Source organism: Halichoerus grypus, chromosome 11 (assembly GCF_964656455.1).
Source record: "Halichoerus grypus chromosome 11, mHalGry1.hap1.1, whole genome shotgun sequence".
NCBI lineage: Eukaryota > Metazoa > Chordata > Mammalia > Carnivora > Phocidae > Halichoerus > Halichoerus grypus.
In genome coordinates, this window is record NC_135722.1 from 39,783,868 (window position 1) to 39,798,538 (window position 14,671).

The window sequence follows — 14,671 nt, forward strand, 5'->3', positions numbered from 1 at the left end:
CTAAAAACAAAACAAAACAAACTCTTGCCTTGCCCACCTCCTAGAGATGCTGTGATCGAAAGGGGAGAAAGCACACAAACCTTTGTGTTTTAAATCCATCATATACTCCATCCGCTCAGTACCAGTTCAAATATTAGTAACTGTGCTCTGAGAATCATGTAAAACTTGAAAAAAAAAAAAGAATCAATTACTTCATTTTTATTAACTGAAAATTTTGCCATGGTCAGGCCACAGGCTGGGAAAAATTCACATCTTGTTTTGATCAATCACAGGAGGTATCTATCTGGAATGGAACTGGCACCACATCTGTGCTCTCATTCAAATGTTATTTCTTAGCCTAGTGAGTACCTTTCCTTAATTGTATGAAATGATAAATGTGAGAAAGAATTCTGTAGGGCTTGATAGCTTGAGGTCAATAGTGGTGGTTATTAACCTCGGGAGTACATTAGAATTGCCTAGGGAGATTGAAGATCATACCAATGCTACCAACACCAATTGTATTTCTTGGGAGTAGGGCCCAGGCTTTTTTCCTTTCCTTTCCTCCCCTCCCCCTCCTTTCCTTTCCAAGATTTATTTATTTATTTTAGAGAGAGAGAGCATGAGTGTGCGGGGCAGAGGGAGAGACAATCTCAAGCAGACTCTGCACTGAGCATGGAACCCGACACAGGGCTCAATCCCACGACCCTGAGATCACAGCCTGAGCCGAAACCAAGAGTCCGATGCTTAACCAATTGTGCCACCCAGGCACCCTTGGGCTTTTTTCTTTTTAAAGCAACTAGGTAGGGGCGCCTGGGTGGCTTAGTCGGTTAAGCATCTGCCTTCAGCTCAGGTCATGATCCCAAGGTCCCGGGATCCAGCCCCGTGTTGGGCTTCCTGCTCAGCAGGGAGCCTGCTTCTCCCTCTCCCTTTGCCCCTCTCCCAGCTTGTTCTCTCTCTCTCAAATAAATAAAAATCTTTAAAAAAAATAAAGCAACTAGGTAATTTTAATGGGCAGTAAGGTCTATAGGTACATGAAAGTGTGAAATGAAAAAGCTCTAACAGTGCTGTCCAAATGAAACATAACGTGAGCCACAAAGGTGAGCAAATATATGTAACTTAAAATTTTGTAGTAACCACTATTTTAATAATAAATTTTGCATAACCCAATACATTCAAAATATTATTTCAACATGTAATCAACACAATTATGAATGATATATTTTTTAAAAAGATTTTATTTATTTATTTGACAGAGAGAGATATAGCGAGAAAGGGAACACAAGCACGGGGAGTGGGAGAGGGAGAAGCAGGCTTCCTGCCGAGCAGGAAGCCCAACACGGGGCTCCATCCCAGGACCTCGGGATCATGACCTGAGCCAAAGGCAGATGCTTAATGACTGAGCCACCCAGGTGCCCCCATCATATAGATTTTATACATATATGTCTTGCATATATTTTTTCATTAGGATTATTCCTAAGTTGTTTGTATATTTGCTACTATTATAAGGGAGAAGAGTTCAGCAACTGATTATTGAGCTATTGATTTTGTGGTATCATCTTGGTCCTGGATTCCCTTATAATTCTAAGATTTTGGGGTTGTTTTCCACATTTAAAGCATCATGCCAAATTATCTGCAAATAAAGATAATTTTATTTCCTTCCCAATACTTAAATCTCTTATTTCTGTTTCAGATCTTACTATGTTAGCAAAAACTTCTAAAACAACATTAAATAATAGCATCACTATAGGTATGCTTGTTCTTTTCTTGTTAATGTTTTCTTATTTTAATGAGAATGTCTTTAAATGTTTCATTGTTAAAGAATGTTTCTTTTGGGGCACCTGGGTGGCTCAGTCGTTGAGCGTCGCTCAGGTCATGATCCCAGAGTCCTGGAATCAAGCCCCGCATCGGGCTCCCTGCTCGGCAGGGAGCCTGCTTCTCGCTCTCCCACTCCCTCTGCTTGTGTTCCCTCTCTCGCTGTGTCTCTCTCTGTCAAATAAATAAATAAAATCTTAAAAAGAAAAATGTTTTTCTTTTCTTTTTTCTTCTTTTTTTTTAAAGATTTTATTTATTTATTTGAGAGAGAGAATGAAAGAGAGAGATCCTGGGACTCCAGGATCATGACCTGAGCCGAAGGCAGTCGCTTAAACAACTGAGCCACCCAGGCGCCCCTCTTTTTTCTTTTTTTTTTAATAAAGATTTTATTTATTTATTTGAGAGAAAGACTGAGAGAGAGAGCATGAGCAGGGCAGAGGAAGTGGGAGAAGCAGACTCCCCCACTGAGCAGGGAGCCCAATGCGGGGCTCGATCCCAGGACCCTGGGATCATGACCTAAGCTGAAGGCAGATTCTTAACTGACTGAGCCACCCAGGCATCCCTCTTTTTCTTTTTTTTCCATCAAGATTTTATTTATTTGAGAGAGAGAGAGTGGGAGCATGAGCAGGGAGGAGGGGCAGAAGGAGAAGGAAAAGCAGACTCCCCACTGAGTGGGGAGCCTGAGCCCAATGAGGAGCTTGAGGCAGGGCTTGATCCTAGGACCCTGAGATCGTGATCTGAGCCACAGGCAGATGCTTAACCAACTGAGCCACCCAGTCGCCCCTGTTAAAGAATGTTTCTGAGAGAGATACTCTCAAAAAAAAACATTTGGTTATTTGTAATTTTCTAATACTTTTAAAAAACTTTTTGAGATAATTATTGATTCACAGAATTTTGCAAAGACAGTATGGATTCACAGAATTTTGCAAACACAAAATTTTACTCTCCACCCAGTTCCCCAGTGGTTTATATCTTATGTAACTGCAGGACAATAACAAAAGCAGAACACTGACATTGGTACAATGTATATTTCTATAGTCATTATTTTGGCTTGTGTAGCCACCATTGCAATCAAGATACAGAACTGTTTCATCACTACAAAGACCTCCCTCATGCCATTCCTTTATGGCCACATATTTCCCCTCCCCACCACCATCCCTAATGCCTGGCGACCACTAGTGAGTTCTCTGCCTCTATAATTTTTTTTTTAATTTTGAGGATGTATGGTATCAAGTAATATGTAGCCTTTTCAAATTGGCTTTTTCAGCATAATGCTTGGAGGTCCATTCAAGTTGCTGTATCAATAGTTTGTTCCTTTTTATTACCAAGTAGTATTCCATGGTTCAGATGTACCATAGTTTTGTTTTGTTTTTTAATATGGAACGCTTCAGGAATTTGCATGTCATCCTTGTGCAGGGACCATGCTCACCTCTGTATTGTTCCAACTTTAGTATATGTGCTGCTAGAGGGAGCGCTGTACCACAGTTTTTTAAACATTCACCTATTGTAGAACATTTTGTTTCCAGTTTTTGTCTAATACAAAAAGCTGCTGTGACCAATCATGCACAAATTTTTATGTGAACATATGTTTCATTTCTTTTTTTTTTTTTTTTAAAGATTTTATTTATTTATTTGAGAGAGAGAGAATGAGAGACAGAGAGCATGAGAGGGAAGAGGGCACAGGGAGAAGCAGACCCCCTGCTGAGCAGGGAGCCCGATGTGGGACTCGATCCCGGGACTCCAGGATCATGACCTGAGCCGAAGGCAGTTGCTTAACCAACTGAGCCACCCAGGCGCCCCCATATGTTTCATTTCTGAGATAAATGTCCAGGAGTAGGATTGCTAGGTCATATGGTAAGTGAATATTGATTTTTTAAAGAAACTGCCAAAACTATTTTCCAGGATGGCTCTAAGATTTCACATTCCCTGGGCGCCTGGGTGGCTCAGTTGGTTAAGCAACTGCCTTCGGCTCAGGTCATGATCCTGGAGTCCCGGGATCGAGTCCCGCATCGGGCTCCCTGCTCGGCAGGGAGTCTGCTTCTCCCTCTGACCCTCCTCCCTCTCATGCTCTCTGTCTCTCATTCTCTCTCTCTCAAATAAATAAATAAAATCTTTAAAAAAAAAAAAAAAAAAAAAAAAAAAAAAAAAAAGATTTCACATTCCCACTAGCAAAGTGTAAGAGATACAGTTTCTCTGCATATTCACCAGCATTTGATATTGTCACTATTTTTAATTTTAGATTCTAACATAATTTTAAAAATCAGTGATGATTTTATCAAATACATATTTTGGCATTTATTGAGATAATTTTATGGGATCTCTTATTTGCTTTCTTGATGAATTGCATTATTTTATCCTTAAGTATACATATACTTTTTTTTTTTCCAATGTCACATTTTACTTTTTGCGGGGAGAGAAGAGGAGGAGGAAGAAGAGGGGTAAACAGGATCTCACTGGAATCTCCAAAGTGTATGAGACTGGTAGTACAAAGATGGGAGGAGATGGCTAGGCAGATTGGATGGAAGGCCTCCAAGATTCTTTTTTCTGATTTCTATACTCTAATGAAAATGATATGACATATATGTAAGTGCCTAAAACATGGTATTCAGTAAATGTCAGTTGCTTTTCCTAGCAGGGTTCTCCACAGGCTAGGTTGTACCTAGACATCATCATACTTCTCTTTTCCAGGAATGAGGCTCACCTGGAAAACTAGGGCACTAACAGTACAGTAGTTTGGATGATGCATTTGGTTAGCTGGCTCAGTGCAGGGTCTCACTGTCTCCCTGTCCTCCCCACTCCACTCCGCCAGGGATAGGCTAAGAGTAGTGTCCCAAACGGCAGCCCTGGGGCCTAGCCAGCTTTTCCCAACAGATTCCAAGTGTAGGGCTGTGGGTTGCAACTCTCCAGTGCACAGTCCTCTCCTTCTGGTGATGATACTTGTACAGAGAGACACAGACATGTGTGCTGATTTTGCTGGCTGTCTTCAGGATCTCAACAGCCTTGCTGTGCTCAATCTCTTGGAAATCGACATCATTCACAGCTAGGGTCTGGTCTCTTTCCTGAAGTCCTGCTCAATGTGCGTCAGAGCTGGGAATCACCTTGGAAATGAAGACACCTAGCCGGGAGGCCTTTCCTCCTTGGATGTTAAATCCCAACTGAGCTCCAGGGGGCTTCTTCAGTGTGATGACTGAGGGCAGAAACTGGGTCAACTCATTGTTGTAGCCTTCATGGCACACCCTCTCCTGTGGAGGAATCCCTGCTGGGGGCGGGGGGGTGGGGGGAGGGCAGCGGTTCTAACAGGCAGGTAGGAAAACTGCCAGGTAGTCATCGTAAAGAATCTGGCTGTCCACCTCCAAGGCCGCACCAGCCAGCCTCAGCCACCTCAGGCTCTGCTCACTGCCAATTCCACATATATGTTTTAAAAGGAAAAAAAATATCAAACAGTACAAAAAGGAACACAAGGAAAAGTAAGTCTCTTCCCATCACTACCACTGAAAAAATCACTTTACCTGTTTCTTGTGTTTTCATCTACTATATATATTTGTATTTATATTTATTTATGTATTAGTTTTATTGAGATAAAATTGACATATAACACTGTGTAAGCTTAACAAGTACGTGTTGATTTGATGCTTACATATTGTGTAGTGATTACCATAGTAGCATTAGCAAACACCTCCATCACCTCACATAATTACCATTTGTTTTTTTGTGGTGAGAACATTTAAGATCTAGTCTCTCAGCAACTTTAGAGATTATTGTTAACTATAATCACCATGCTGTATATTAGATCCTCAGAACTTAAAACCGGGTGTTTGTACCCTTTGACAACATCTCCCCATATCCCCTACCCTCTGGCATCCACCATTCTACTCTCTGTTTCTAGGAGTTCACCTATGAATTTAGATTCTGCAGATTAAGTGACAAGTCACAAGTGGCATGTTATGACTGAATATATATCTATATTCTATATAGATATTCTATATATTCTCTCTCTATACGTCTGTATTCTCATATATAGATACCTGTATCTATATATGTCTCACAACTTCTTTATCCAGTCATCTGTTGATGGACACTTAGGTTGTTTCCATATCTTGGCTACAGTAAATACAGTTCATGCAGTTAACATAGGAGTGCAGATAGTTCTTTTCTTTGTTTTCATTTCTTTTGGATATACACCCAGAAGTGGGATTGCTGGATAATATGGCAGTTCTATTTTTAATTTTTTTAAGTTAGTTTGAGAGAGAGAGCGAGAGCACAAGTGGTGGGGGAGGAGGGGCGGAGGGAGAGGGAGAGAAAGTCACAAGCAGACTTCCCGCTGAGCACAGAGCCCGACATGGGGCTCGATCTCAGAATCCCGAGATCAGGAACCGAGTAGAAATTAAGAGTTGAATGCTTTCCAACTGTGCCATCTAGGTTCCCCTGTTTTTAATTTTTTGTGGAAACACTAGACTATTTTCCATAGTGGCTGTACAAATTTACATTCCCCCCCATGGTGCACAAGGTTTCCCTTTTCTCCACATCCTTGCCAACACTGATTATTTCTTGTATTTTTGATGGGAGTCATTCTAACAGGTGTGAGGTGATATTTCATGGTGGGTTTGATTTTCATTTTCCTCATGATTGGTGATGTTGAGCATCTTTTCACGTTATCTGTTAGCCATTTGTGGAAAAATATCTATTCATATCTTCTGCCCATTTTTTTAAAAGATTTTATTTATTTGAGAGAGAATGAGAGAGAGAGAGAGAGAGGGCATGGGGTGGGGGAGGGTCAGAGGGAGAAGCAGACTCCCGGCTCAGCAGGAGCCCAACTTGGAATTCCATCCTGGGACTCCAGGATCATGACCTGAGCTGAAGGCAGTTGCTTAACCAACTGAGCCACCCAGGCGTCCTCTTCTGCCCATTTTTAATTGGACTGTTTTTGGCTATTGACTTGTATGAGTTCCTTATATAGTTTGGATATTAACCTTTTATCAGCTATATGATTTTAAAATATTTTTTCTTCCATTCTGTAGGTTGCCTTTTCATTCTGTTGATTGCTTCTTTTGCTGTGCAGAAGCTGTTAGTTTGATGTAGTCCCACTTACTTATTTTTGCTTTTGGTGCTTATGCATATGGTAGCATATCTGAAATATCATTGCCAAGACCAACGTCAAGGAGCTTCTTCTCTATGTTCTTTTTTTTTTTTTTAAGATTTTATTTATTTATTTGACACAGAGAGAGAGAGAGAGCACACAAGTAGACAGAGTGGCAGGCAGAGGGAGAGGGAGAAGCAGGCTCCCCGCTGAGCAGAGAGTCCAATGCAGGGCTCAATTCCAGGACCCTGGGATCATGACCTGAGCCGAAGGCAGCCACTTAACCAACTGAGCCACCCAGGTGCCCCATCTCTATTTTTTTTATAGGAGTTTAATGGTTTTGGGTCTTAAGTCTTTAATCCATTTTAAGTTAATTTTTGTGAGTAGTGTAAAATAGGGATCCAATTTCATTTTTTCTGGATGTGATTATCCAGTTTTCCCAACACCATTCATTGAAGAGACCATCCTTTCCCCATTGAGTATTCTTGGCTTATTTTGTCAAATATTAGTTGACCGTATATGTGAGGGTTTATTTCTGGGCACTCTATTCTGTTCCATTGGTCTATTTTTATGCAAATACCATACTGTTTTGATTACTATAGCTTTGTAGTATAGCTTGAAATCTGGGATTCTGCCAGCTTTTTTTTTTTTTCTCAAGATTGCTTTGGCTATTCAGAGTCTTGTGGTTTCATATGAATTTTAGGATTGTTTTTACAACTTCTGTGAAGAATGCCATTGGAACTTCAGTAGGGATTGTATTGAATCTCTAAATGGCTTAGGGTTGTATGGACATTTTAATGATATTAATTCTTCTCATCCACAAACACGGGATATCTTTCCATTTATTTGTGTCTTCTTTAATTTCTTTCATTTAAGCCTTATAATTTTCAATGCAAAGATCTTTCATCTCCTTGGTTAAATTTATTCCTAAGCATTTCATTGCTTTTGATGCTATTGTGAATGGAGTTGTTTTATTTCTTTTGCAGATATTTTGTTGTCATTCTATAGAAATGCAACTGAGTTTTGTATGTTGATTTTGTATCCTGCAACTGTACTGAATTTGTTGATTAGTTCTAACAGTTTTTTTTTTTTTTGGTGGAATTTTTAGGATTTTCTATGTACAAGATAATATCATCTGCAAACAAGACAATTTTACTTCTTCTTTCCCAATTTGGATGCCTTTTATTTATTTTTCTTGCCTAGTTGCTCTGGCTAGGACTTCCAGTGTTATGTTGAATAGGAGTGGTGAAAGTGGGCACCATGGTCTTGTTTCTGATCTTAGAGGAAAAGCTTTCAACCTTTTGCAGTTAAGTATGATGTTAGCCAGAAGTTTGTTATATATGGCCTTTATTATGTGGAGGTATGTTCCTGCTGTACCCAAGTTGTTGAGAGTATTTTTAATCATGAAAAGATGTTGTACTTCATCAAATGACTTTTATCTTTTTTTTTAAAAGTCTTTCTTTTAATCATTTTTTTAAAAGATATTTATTTATTTATTTGACAGAGAGAGACACAGTGAGAGAGGGAACACAAGCAGGGGGAGTTGGAGGGGGAGAAGCAGGCTTCCCGCCAAGCAGGGAGCCCGATGCAGGGCTCAATCCCAGGACCCCGGGAACCATGACCTGAGCCAAAGGCAGACGCTTAACAACTGAGCCACCCAGGTGCTCCTGCTTTATCTTTTTTTATGTCATAATTGAGGGAAAGTAAAAGTATGTGCATGCACACACACACACACACACACACACACACACACAAAGAAAATAAGAATATTCATGCCACCCAAAGATAATTGCTTTGTGAAGATTTTGGTGTAGGACTTTCAGTCTTTCCCCCCAATATTTCCAGACCTTACCTAGGATCCAACAACTAAGATATCGTCAGGTAGGATAATCCAGAGCCTTACTCTAGAACTATGGCTGGCATTCCTTCTGTTTACTACCTCTTTTTATTTTATTTTTTATTTTTAAAAGATTTTATTTAAGTAATCTCTACACCCAGTATGGGGCTTGAACTCACAACCCCAAGATCGAGAGTCACATGCTCCACCAACTTAGCCAGCTAGGTGACCCTTTTAATTTTTTTAAAAAAATTTTTATTTGAGTGTAGTTGATACACAATCTTGTATTAGTTTCAGACGTATAACATAGTGATTCAATAAGTGTGTATACATTATGCCATGCTCACCACAAGTGTAGCTACCACCTGTCACCATACAGTGCTATTAAAATACCTTTGGGGCACCTGGGTGTACAGTTGGTTAAGTGTCCGACTCTTGGTTTTGGCTCCGGTGGTGATCTCAGAGTTGTGGGATTGAGCCCCATATTGGGCCCTGCAGAATCTCCTTGAGACTCTCTTTCCCTCTCCCCTTGCCCCTCCCCCTTGTGCTCTCTCTCTCAAATAAATAAATAAATAAATCTTTAAAAAAAAAATCTTTGACTGTATTCCCTATGCTGTGACTTTTATTCCCATGACTTATTCATTCCATAACTGGAAGCTGGATCTCCCACTCCCTTTAACCCATTTTACCCATTCTCCCATCATCCTCCCCTCTGGCAACCATCAGTTTGTTCTCTGTATTTATAGTTCTGACTTTGTTTATTCATTTGTTTTGTTTTTTAGATTCCACAAATGAGTGAAATTATATAGTATTTGTCTTTCTCAGTCTGACTTATTTCACTTACAGTACCCTCTAGGTCCATCCATACTGTTGCAAATGGCATGATCTCATCCTTTCTTATGGCTGTGTAATATTCCACTGTGTGTGTGTGTGTGTGTGTGTGTGTGTGTGCGTGTGTAATCTCCCCAATGTTTATCTTTCATTCTAATATGTGGTGTATCACATCTATTGATTTGCAAATGTTGAGCCATCCTTTCATCCCAGAGATAAATCCCACTTGATCATGGTATATGATCCTTTTAATGTGCTGCTAAATTAGGTTTGCTAATATTTTGTTGAGAAATTTTGCATGTATATTCATCAGGCTATTGGCCTGTGGCTTTCTTGTAGTGTTCTTTTTTTTTTTTTTTAATTTGAGAGAGAGAGACAGAGAGCAAGCATGAGTTGGGGGGAAAGGCAGAAGGAGAGGGAGAAGCAGGCTCCTGGCTGAGCAAGGAGTCTGATGCAGGGCTTGATCCCAGGACCCTGGGATCATGGCCTGAGCTGAAGGCAGACACTTAATAGACTGAGCCACCCAGGTCCCCTTCTTTTAGTCTTCTTATCTGGCTTTGATATCAGGATAATGCTGGCATCTTAAAATGAATTTGGGAGTGGTCTCTTGTTTGAGAAGGACTGGTATTAACTCTTCTTTAAATGTTTAGTAGAATTCACCATGGAAACCGTCTGGTCCTGGGCTTTTCATTGTTGGGAGAGTTTTGATTACTGATTCAATCTTCTTGCTTATTATTGGTCTGTTCAGATGTTCTATTTCTTCATGATTAAGTCTTGGTAGGTTGTATGTTTCTAGGAATTTATCATTTCTTCTGGGTTATCCAATTTGTTGGCATGTAACTGTTCATAGTAATCTCTTATGATTCCTTATATTTGTATAGTTGTAGTGTCCTCTTTTTCATGTCTGATTTTATTTGAGTCTTTTTTTTTCTTAGTCTAGGTAAAGATTTGTCAATTTTGTTTATCTTTTCAAAAAAGTAGCTGTCAGTTTCATTGATTTTTTTTTTTTAAAGATTTTATTTATTTATTTGACAGAGAGAGAGAGAAAGAGCGCACAAGCAGGGGGAGTGGGAGAGGGAGAAGCAGGCTTCCCGCCGAGCAGGGAGCCTGAGGCGGGGCTCGATCCCAGGACCCCGGGACCATGACCTGAGCCGAGGGCAGACGCTCAACCGACTGAGCCACCCAGGCGCCCCTCATTGATCTTTTTTATTGTTTTTCTGTCTTTATTTCATTTATTTCTGCTTTGATCTTTGTTATTTCCTTCCTTCTGCTAAATTTGGGCTTAGTTTGCTATTTTTTTTTTTTAAGATTTTATTTATTCATTTGAGACACAGAGATAGAGAGAGAGAGAGCATGAGCAGGGAGAGAGGCAGAGGGAGAGGGAGAAGCAGACTCCTTGCTGAGCCAGGAGCCCGATGTGGGGCTCGATCCCAGGACCCTGGGATCATGACCTGAGTCGAAGGCAGACGCTTAACCGTCTGAGCCACCCAGGTGCCCCTGCTATTTTTTTAAAAAGATTTTATTTATTTATTTGAGAGAGAGAGACAGCACAAGTGGGGAGGGGCGGAGGGAGAAGCAGACTCCCTGCAGAGTGCAGAGCCCAACATAGGGCTTGATCCTAGGACTCCAGGATCATGACCTGAGTGGAAGGCAGACGTTTAACCAACTTAGCCATCCAGACACCCCTTAGTTTGCTATTTTGATTTCTTTTTTGACCCATTTCTTTTTTAACTCATACTTGTTCAGGAGTATATTATTTATTTATTAAAACATTTTTTCTTAATTGAGTAAATTCTACCCTCAACATGGGGCTCAAACTAATGACCTGGAGATCAAGAGTTGCATGCCCTACTGACTGAGCCAACCAGGTGCTCCAGGAGTATTTTTTAAAAAAGATTTATTTATTTGAGAGAAAGAGAGGGAGAGAGAGAGAGAGCAGGGGGAAGGGCAGATGGAGAGAGAGAATCTCAAGCAGATTCCCCACTGACATGGGGCTCTATCTCATGACCCTGAGATCATGACTGGAGATGAAATCAAGAGTTGGACGCTTAACCGACTGAGCCACCCAGGCACCCCAGGAGTATTTTATTTAATTTCCACATATTTGATACTTTTTCAGTTTCTTCCTGTTACTGATTTCTAGTTTCACATCACTGGGGTCAGAAAAGGTACTTGGTATGATTTCATTCTTCTTAAATTTGCTAAGACCTGTTTTGTGACTTATCACATGATCTCTCCTGGAGAATGTTCTCTGTGCACTTGACAAGAATATGTGTTCTGCTGCTGTTGGATGGAATGTTCTTTGAATGTCTGTTAGGTCCATTTGGTCTAAAGTGTCATTCAAGTCCATTGTTTCATTATTGATTTCCCGTCTGGATGATCTATCCATTGTTGAAAGTGCGGTATTGAAGTCCCCTGCTATTATTATATTGCCTATTTCTCCCTTTGGATCTGTTAGTATTTGCTTAATAATACTTAGGTGCTCTAATGTTGAGTGCATATATATTTATGATTATCTTCTTGATGAATTACCCCTTTATCATTATATAATGATCTTCTTTGTCTCTTGTTACTGTTTTCAGTTTAAAGTCTATTTTGTCTGACATAAGAATAACTACCCTGTTGTCTTTCGGTTTCCATCTTTCCATCTGGAATATCTTTCTCCAATCCTTCACTTTGAGCCTAGGTGTGTCCCTACGCTGAAATGAGTTTCTTGTAGGCACCATTTTGTTTTTTTAATTTTAATTTAAAAAGATTTTTTTTAAGTTTATTTATTTATTATTTTTTAAAAAGATTTATTTATTTATTTTAGAGAGTGAGAGCAAGTAGGGGGAGGGGCAGAGGGAGAGAATCTTCAAGCAGATTCCCAGCTGAACATGGGGCCAGACTTGAGGCTTGATCTCACAACCCATGAGATCATGACCTGAGCTGAAATCAGGAGTCAGATGCTCAACTGACTGGCCACCCAGGCACCTCTATTTACTTTTAAGTAATCTCTACACCAAGGTGGGGCTTGAACTCACGACCCTGAGATCAAAAGCTGTATGCTCTTCAGCTGAGCCAGCCAAGCATACCAGGTCTTGTTTTTTAAATCCATCCAGCTACTCTATGACTTTTGATTAGAAAATTTAACCATTTACCTTCAGAGTAATTATTGACAGGTAAGGACTTACTAACACATCTTAGTAATGGTTTTCTGGCTATTTTATAGTTCATTTGTTCCTTTCTTCCTCTCTTGCTGCCTTCCTTTGTGAAATGATAATTTTCCTTAGTGGTATGCTCTGATTCCCTTCTCTTTATCTTTTGTGAACCTACTGTAGGTTTTTGCTTTGTGGTTACCATAAGGCTTACATAAAACATCATATAGATAGAACAGTCTATGCTGATAACAACTTAACTTTGGTTGCATAGAAAATCTTTACCTTTTTGCTCTCCTCCTTTTGTTTTTGATGTCACAGTTTACCTCTTTTTATATTGTATATTCACTAACAAATATTGTAGTTATTTTTAATATTCTTGTCCTTCATCTTTTATCCTAGAGTTAAGTGGTTAACATACCACTGCATCACAGTATCAGAGTGTTCTGAATTTGTCTACATACTTATCTTTACCAGCATGTGTATATTTTGAGGTGTTTTCCTGTTACTAATTAGTATCCTTTTTCAGCTTGAAGAACTCCTTTCAGCATTTCTTATAAGTCAGGTCCAGCAGTAATGGACTCCCTTAGTTTCTGTTTTTCTGGGAAATTCTTTATTTCTCCTTCATTTCTGAAGGATAACTTTGCCAGATAGAGTATTTTGGTTGGTAGTTTTTTTCTTTTAGCAGTTTGAATATATCATCCCATTCTCTCCTTGCCTCTGAGGCTTCTGTTAAGAAATCTGCTGATAGCCTTATGGGGGTTCCTTGTAAGTTACAAGCGTCTTTTCTTTTCCTGCTTTTAAGATTCCTTCTTTGTCTTTGATTTTTGGCAGTTTTATTATAACGAGTCTTGGAGAAGGTCTCTTTGAGCTTCTTGAACTTGGATATCCAAAGCTCTCACCAGATTTGGGCAGTTCGCAGCCATTATTTCTTTAAATAAGCTTTCTTCCCCCTTCTCCCTCTGGAACTCTATAATTGATAAATTATTTCTTTTGATGGTATGCCATAATTCATGTAAGCTGTCTTCACTTTTTCATTCTTTTTTCTTTGTTCTCCTCTGATTGGATAATTTCAAAGTTCCTGTCTTCTAATTCACGATTCTTTTTTCTTGATCCATCCTGATGTTTTTTTTTAAAGATTTATTTATTTGAGAGAGAAAGAGAGAGTTGGGGCGGGGAGGGCAGGGGAGAGGGAGAGTCCCAAGCAGACTCTGCAGAGCACAGAGTGAGACACAGGGCTTCTTCATCTCATGACCCTGAGATCACGACCTGAGCCTAAACCAAGAGTTCGTGGCTTAACCAACATCACCACCCAGGCACCCTCTGATGATGGTTTCTATTGCATTTTTCATTTCATTCATTGTATTTTCAGCTCCAGAATTTTTTTTTTTTGGTTCTGTTTTATTATTTCTATCTCTTTGTTAAACTTCTCATTTTGTTGATGTATTGTTTTCCTGGTTTCATTGGATTGTCTTTCTGTGTTTTCCTTTAGCTCATTGAGTTTCCTTAAAACAGATATTTCAAATTATCTATTGGGTAAATTGCAGGTCTCCATATTGAGATTGGTTACTGAAAGATTATTGTGATCTATGTTTCACATTCCTTGAAGTTTTGTATTGCTGTCCCAATATTTGAAGGAACAGTCACCTCTTCTAGTTTTTAGTAACTGCCTTCTTCAATGCATCTAAACTTGTGTTTTTCCTCCAGCTGTGTGCTGGAACTTCTTCGCTGGAAACCTGGACTTCTACAAAGACTCTCTCATCCGTAAGTGATTGTCTAAGACAGTGCTTTCCAGGGGCTCCTGGATGAGAGGAGCTGGAGTTGATTCATGGGCCACTGCAGGGTCCACAGTGGGACCAAGGTATGTATGCCTATTGTCCAATGCAACATGTGGGTGAGACTCTTCCCAGGTCCCTTGACATATGGTACTGGATCCCACAGCTCCCACAAAAGCACTTTTGTCCATGGATGGATGCCAAATTACTGTTGTTGGGGGTG

At 39.8% G+C, this 14,671-nt stretch overlaps 1 non-coding gene across 1 annotated transcript; it reads right to left on the reverse strand.

Moving 5' to 3' along the window:
- Nucleotides 1–3,162: 3,162 nt before the first annotated feature.
- On the reverse strand, nt 3,163–3,266 carry LOC118539808 (U6 spliceosomal RNA). Its single transcript, XR_004919345.1, has one exon. It is a non-coding gene; the product is annotated as a U6 spliceosomal RNA (small nuclear RNA).
- Nucleotides 3,267–14,671: the final 11,405 nt, after the last annotated feature.